Source organism: Arachis ipaensis, chromosome B06 (genome assembly GCF_000816755.2).
Source record: "Arachis ipaensis cultivar K30076 chromosome B06, Araip1.1, whole genome shotgun sequence".
NCBI classification, from domain to species: Eukaryota; Viridiplantae; Streptophyta; class Magnoliopsida; order Fabales; family Fabaceae; genus Arachis; species Arachis ipaensis.
The window spans coordinates 124089479-124096240 of record NC_029790.2 but is presented as its reverse complement, the minus strand read 5'-3'; positions in this window follow the sequence as shown (position 1 = coordinate 124096240).

Below are 6762 nucleotides of genomic sequence, written 5' to 3'. Positions count from 1 at the left end.
ACTATACAATGCAACTGAGCACGAAGATAACCAAGGGCTTTGTGAGTTGGTATAAGACTGATAAACCACTATTTTATGGTTTATCTTATGCTGAATTGAGTGGTTTATATCAATTCTTTACTCACTTATTCATACAAAATGCATGGTTTTACAATTCCTTCCCAAAATTTGTGCTATGATTGAAAACATGCTTCTTTGGACTTATATTTGCTAATATTAATCCTCTCTTATTACCATTCGATGCCTTGATATGTGTGTTAAGTAATTTCAGAGATTACAGGACAGGAATGACTTGGAGGATGGAAAGGAAGCATGCAAAAGTGGAAGGAATACAAGAAACTAAAGGAACTACTAAAGCTGTCCAGCTTGACCTCCTGGCACTCAAATGACCATAACTTGAGCTACAGAGGTCTAAATGATGCAGTTTCAGTTGAGTTGGAAAGCTAACGTCCGGGGCTTCGATTTGATATATAATTTGCCATAGCTGCCGCGAAGCCAGACAACGCGAACACGTGGATTACGCGGATGCGTGACCTGGCAAAAGTGCAATCCGCGCAAACGCGTGGACGACGCCTCCGCGTCACTTTTCGCGACCTGAACGTACCAGAATATGCTGGGGGTGATTTCTGGACTGTTTTTGACCCAGTTTTTGACCCGAAAAACATAGATTAGAGGCTATAAAGTGGGTGAATGCATCCATTCATCATACCAGCTCATAATTCACTTTTCATAATTTAGATGTAGTTTTTAGAGAGAGAGGTTCTCTCCTCTCTCTTAGGATTAAGGATTAGGATTCCTCTTAAAGGATTTAGGATTATTTCTTCTCAATTTCCAGGTTTAATGTTCCTCTTATTTATTTTCTATTTTATTATATACCTTTAATTAATATTTATTTTTCCAATTTAACTTATGCTACATTCATGTTATAATTTTCTTAATTAATATTATTTGAGGTATTTCAGTTTATGATCGTTTTATTCTATTTATGAATGCTTTTAATTTAATTTAGATTTTTTCTTCCTTTTGGCTTTGGTTAAATAATTGGTGACGCTTGAGTTATCAAACTCGAGGTGTTGACTGAAAATTGGAATTCTTCAAGAATTAATTCGAGTTCCGATAACTCTAGTCTTTCCCAAGGAAAGACTAGGACTTGAGGATTCAAAATTAATTCATCCACTTAACTTACCTTCATAGTTAGAGGTTAACAAAGTGGGAGAAAAATCCAATTCTCATCACAATCGATAAGGATAACTAGGATAGGACTTCCAGTTCTTATACCTTGCCAAGAGTTTTATTAGATATTAATTTATTAATTTCTGCAATTTACTTTCTTGCCATTTACTATTATTGCTCTTTATCTTATACATTAAAAACCCCCAATTTACAAGATCCATAGCCAATAATAAGTCATACCTCCCTGCAATTCCTTGAGAAGACGACCCGAGGTTTAAATACTCGGTTATCAATTTTATTGGATTTGCTTAAGTGACAACCAAACGTTTGTACGAAAGGGATTCCTTGCCGGTTTAGAAGCTATACTTGCAACGAGGATTTATTTTTAGAAAATTCTAGATCACGCAGGAATTCAGTTCGTCAAAATGGCGCCGTTGCCGGGGAATTGCAAACGTGTGCCTTATTATTGGTTATTGTAAATATTTGCTTTTTACCTGTTTATTTGTCTTTATTTTTGTTTTTATTTTTGCTTTTTCGTAAATTAAGAGGTTATTAGTTTTTATTTAGTTATTAAAAATTTTTCAAAAATTTTTTTTTTGTGTTTATCTTGATCTTCAAGTTGTTCTTCGTGTTCATTTTGACCTTCAAGTTGTTCTTAGTTGTTTTCTTCATCCTGATCTAAAAATTTTAAGTTTGGTGTCATTTTATTGTTTTTCTCTTTCCTCATTAAATTCAAAAATTCAAAATTTAAAACTCAAATTTCAAATTTCAAATTTCAATTTTCAAAATTCAAATTTAAAAATTTAAAATTCAAATCTTTTTTTCAAAAAAATCATATCTTTTTCAAAATCTTATCTTATCTTATTTCAAAAAATCAAATTTCAAATTTCAATATTTAAATTCCAAAATTCAAAATCCAAATTTAAAATTTTAAATTCAAAATTTTAAAAATCAAACATTTTCAAAATTTAAATCTTTTTCAAATTTTTATCTTATACTGTTGATTTTTTCAAAATTTAAATTTCAATAACCTTTTAATTTCAATTTGTTTTTATTTTCGTTTTTAATTTTTATTTGCTATCATGAGTTCTCACCCCATCGCTATGAGTCTGGTTACAATTATGTTGCAGGAAGAAGAAATTACAATGAGAACAAGCATCAAGGTTGGAACAATCAAAGATGGGAGGAGCCACAAGGATTTGATCAATCCTCTTGGCGACAACCACCTCCAATGGACTATCAACAACCACCACCATATGCCTATGAACCCTTTCCTCAACTTGACTTTGGACCACCATACTCACAAGTCCCTTTCCACCAATCACCTCCATATGACCCTAACCCATATCCACCCTACCAACCACATTATGAGCCATATGAACCATATCTAGAACCACCCCAATTTCAACCCAATTACTCCCAGGAGCCACCACCTCCATATACACCATGTCCATATCCATCTACCCAAGAGCCATATGATCCTAATCATACGATCCAAGTGGAACAAGAATCAAGGGATCATCTCAAGGAATCAGCGGATCGATTTCATGCAACTCTATATCAACTAAATCAAGCGATAAATCAATTAGCTTCCCAACGCTCGGACACTCAAGGTGCTCCCATGGCTACATGTGAAGAATCAATAAAAGAGCGTAGCATAAAGGAGACACTAGAAACTCCAATGGACAATGAGGAACATACTTTTGTACTGGAACAAGTGGAGGAAGCTGTAATTATCGAAGAAGAAGAATTAGTTGAAGACTTAGGAGATGCTGAACCTCCATGGGAAAGTCAAGTTATAAAGCCTCTTTCAAGGATGTTTGAAATTGATGTTGAGGAGGGTGTACAACCTCCAAGGCATATCATAGTTGAAGACTTTGAAGGGGATGATCAAGAGATGGATTCCATCATTGATGAATTCTTATCTACATTTGAATCCTCTCCCATTGGACTTGACATGGAGATTAAAGGAGAAGAAGTACAGCCTCCCATGCCCTTGGTGAGCAATGAAGAAGAGATTGAATTAGAAGAAAGCTACCAAGAGGAAGAGGTTGATATTGAAAAAACTTGTAAAGAGGTGGAAGTTGTCAGAGAAGAGCACAAGGGAGTGGAGCCTGCAAATTCATTAGAAATACTTCCCCCTAAGTTTCCATCATCCTTCACAACATTCAAGTGGGTAAAATTCATATTCCTTAGCTTTCTAATTCCACTTGAATATGGGCTACTGGAGACGGATGGTCAACTTAGAGCTCTTTGTGGCATCAAGAGTAAGAGAAAGATGGTCAGTGGTAAGAATTGTCCTGCAAGGTTCATTATGGTTGGAAGCTTTAAGTTTAAACGCAAAGGTTGGTGTAGAGCTCAATTGAATGGATCTAGGAAGTTGTTTGGACGCTTCACTGAGAATTCTAAAGATGAACCACCCGGATGGAATCATGATAATCAACTTGAAGACGGGTGTAGAAACAAGATTTGGGATCCCGGAGGCCATTGGAAGTCCAAACATTGGTGGGGATTCAAGGATCAGTACAAGCTCATAATTCATAATTTTTAGTTTTAGATGTAGTTTTTAGAATTAGGATTCCTCTCAGTTTATGGTTAATTCTCAATTTCAAGTTCAATGTTCTTCAATTTATATTTCTCTTCTACTTTTAGATACTCTAATACTTTTATTTGTTAATTACTTATGTTGCCCATTTGATTTATGAATCTTTCCATGTTAGGACTTAAATTTATGTTTAAATGCAATTTGAGGTATTTTAGATTTATGATTGTTTTATTCTATTTAAGATTGCTTTTAATTTAATTTAGATATTTTCTTCCTTTTGGCTTTGGTTAAGTAATTGGTAACACTTGAGTTGTCAAACTCAGTAGTGGTTGAAATTGGCAGATTACTAATTGATCTAGATCGCTCTAAAGCTAGTCTTCCCACGGGGATTGACTAGGACTTGAGGATCAAGCTAATTAGTCCACTTGACTTAACTAAGTGGGATTAAAACCCAATTCTCATCACACCTGATAAGGATAACTAGGATAGAAATTCCAAATTCTAATACCTTGCCAAGAGATTTTATTATTATTAATTTATTTTTCTTGTCATTTAAATTACTTGCTCCTTATTTCAAAAGCCCCCAATTTACAAAACTCATAACCAATAATAAGAACATACCTCCCTGCAATTCCTTGAGAAGACGACCCGAGGTTTGAATACTTTGGTTATAAATTTTAAAGGGGTTTGTTACTTGTGACAACCAAAACGTTTGTACGAAAGGATTTTCTGTTGGTTTAGAATCTATACTTACAACGCGATTACTCTTATTCTTTACCGATAGAAAATCAGTTCGTCAAAATGGCGCGTTGCCGGGGACTCCCCAATTGTCCAACTTAAGGACTTTAACTAAAAGTGCTAGGTGGGAGACAACCCACCATGGTATGATCGTTCATTTTCTTCCATTTTGATTTTATTTCGTTTTGTTTGTTTTTGAGTTTTGATTGGACTTGGAATCATGCATAACATTCATATTAGCATTGCATTCTGCATACTGCATTATATAAAAAAAATATATTTCGCACACGACGCGACAACGTCGACGACGCATCCGCGTCATATGTGCGTTGGGAAGAAAACAAGATTGAACAGAGAGTCACGAGAAAGCGTGGCTGGAGGCGTGCCTTTGGCACAAATTTCCCCACGCGACCGCATCGCTGACGCGTCCGCGTCATGTGGGAAATATGCCTCCCACGCGTCCGCGTCAACCACGCGAACGCGTGACCTGAAAATCGGCTTAAAAAGGGGTGCATGGCCGAAAGTTGTGATGGAGTGGGGCTGGAACCGCGCTAGAAGCACAAGCCCCACCACGCGAACGCGTGCCCTACGTGTCCGCATCGCTTTTCAAAAATGGCCATTCACGCGATCGCGTTAACCACGCGACCGCGTCACCCAGATTTTTGGCAAAATGCATTTCAAACAGAGAGTTGCGCGACCGCGAGGCTGCACTCGCGCTAATGGCACAAATCACTCCACGCGAATGCATGACCCACGCGTCCGCATCACTTCATAGAAGCGCTATCCGCGTGAGCGCGTGACCCATGCGCTCGCGTCGCCTGCGTTGCACAGCTTACCCAAATCAGCGCCAAAAATCTTATCTTTTCTTCCTCAATCCTAATTTTCCTCCCTCCTTTCTTACTTACTTCTTCTTCCCTTCTCTTCCCTTCTTATTCCTCTTATCTTTCATTTTATTTTATTTTAATTCATTTTCATACTTTCATTCATTACATTTTAATTTAGTGCATATTTTTATTTTTCTTTTCTAAATTCATTATTTTTTTATTGGTGTTTCATTTTCTTATTCAACTGTTACATCTTTTCTTGAATTATTCTGGTGCTTCATGACTTGTTTTATTCTGATTGGGTATTATCAATTATATGTCAATGCTAATTTTTATAATACTGGTATTCCTTTTGCATTGACATGAATTTATATTGTCTTTCATTACCCACACTTTTCTCCCATTTGTTGCAACTTTTGCACCACTGGTATGCCATTTGCTTCCACTATTTTCTCACTTGTATGTTGTAGCTACCATGTAATTGAGACCCTTATCATTTGGCATTAACCCACCCATAGTTCATTTATTTTCTTATCTTTATTTCTGGGTTACTCTTCTTCCCTTTTTCTTTCAGGATGGCCACCCGGAAGGGAACCGGAAGACGTTTACATGGGAAGACAAACAATTCCATCTGCAAAATCTTTAGAGAAAAGCATCAGTTGGAGCCACCCATCCACTTGTACATCTTAGCATGCACCGAGGATGGTGCAATCTTTAAGTGTGGGGAGGTCAATACCGATCTCCATGGGTTAGTTACTCTTCTATCTCAATACCAATGGTATATTTTCCTTGTTAGTTGTTGCATTTGCATGTTTAATTGCATGATTATTTGATTTTGTGCATATTTTACCACTTGGTTGAAGTAATATTTTCTTTTTCAAGAAACCTTTTAGAGCATTTCACTAATTTGAATAAAATTTAATGTTACACTTGTTTGAAGAAATATTATACTGGAACATGGTTTAGAGCTCGAACACACAAAACCTGTGAGATTTTTGAGCCTATTTGAATTAGTTGCATTTTACCAACCAATATTTTATTTTTGGTGTGTGTTTTTCTCTCTAAAATTGTGATCTTTGTCTTGCTTAATTCTATATTTCCATGGTTTGATGTATGCATACACTTACATGATTGAGGCCTTTGTTTCACTGAGCTTACATACCCATATGGCCTTACCCTTTTCATTATTCTTTGCAAAACCAATTTTGAGCCTATTTTACCCCTTTGTTCTTTACTTTAGCACATCATTAACTCTAAGCGAAAAACAATAATGTCCTTAATTTGAATCCTTGGTTAGCTTAGACTAGTGAGAGTGCTTATGATTTAAGTGTGGGGAAAGTTGAATTTGGAAACATTTGGTTTGAGAATTGAGTATGTTAGAATTTTCTGAAATGTGAAAAAAAATGTTTAGGACATGATTCATGCATCCAATAATTTAATCATATGCATTGAGAAAAATAAAAGAAAAGAAAAAAATAAATA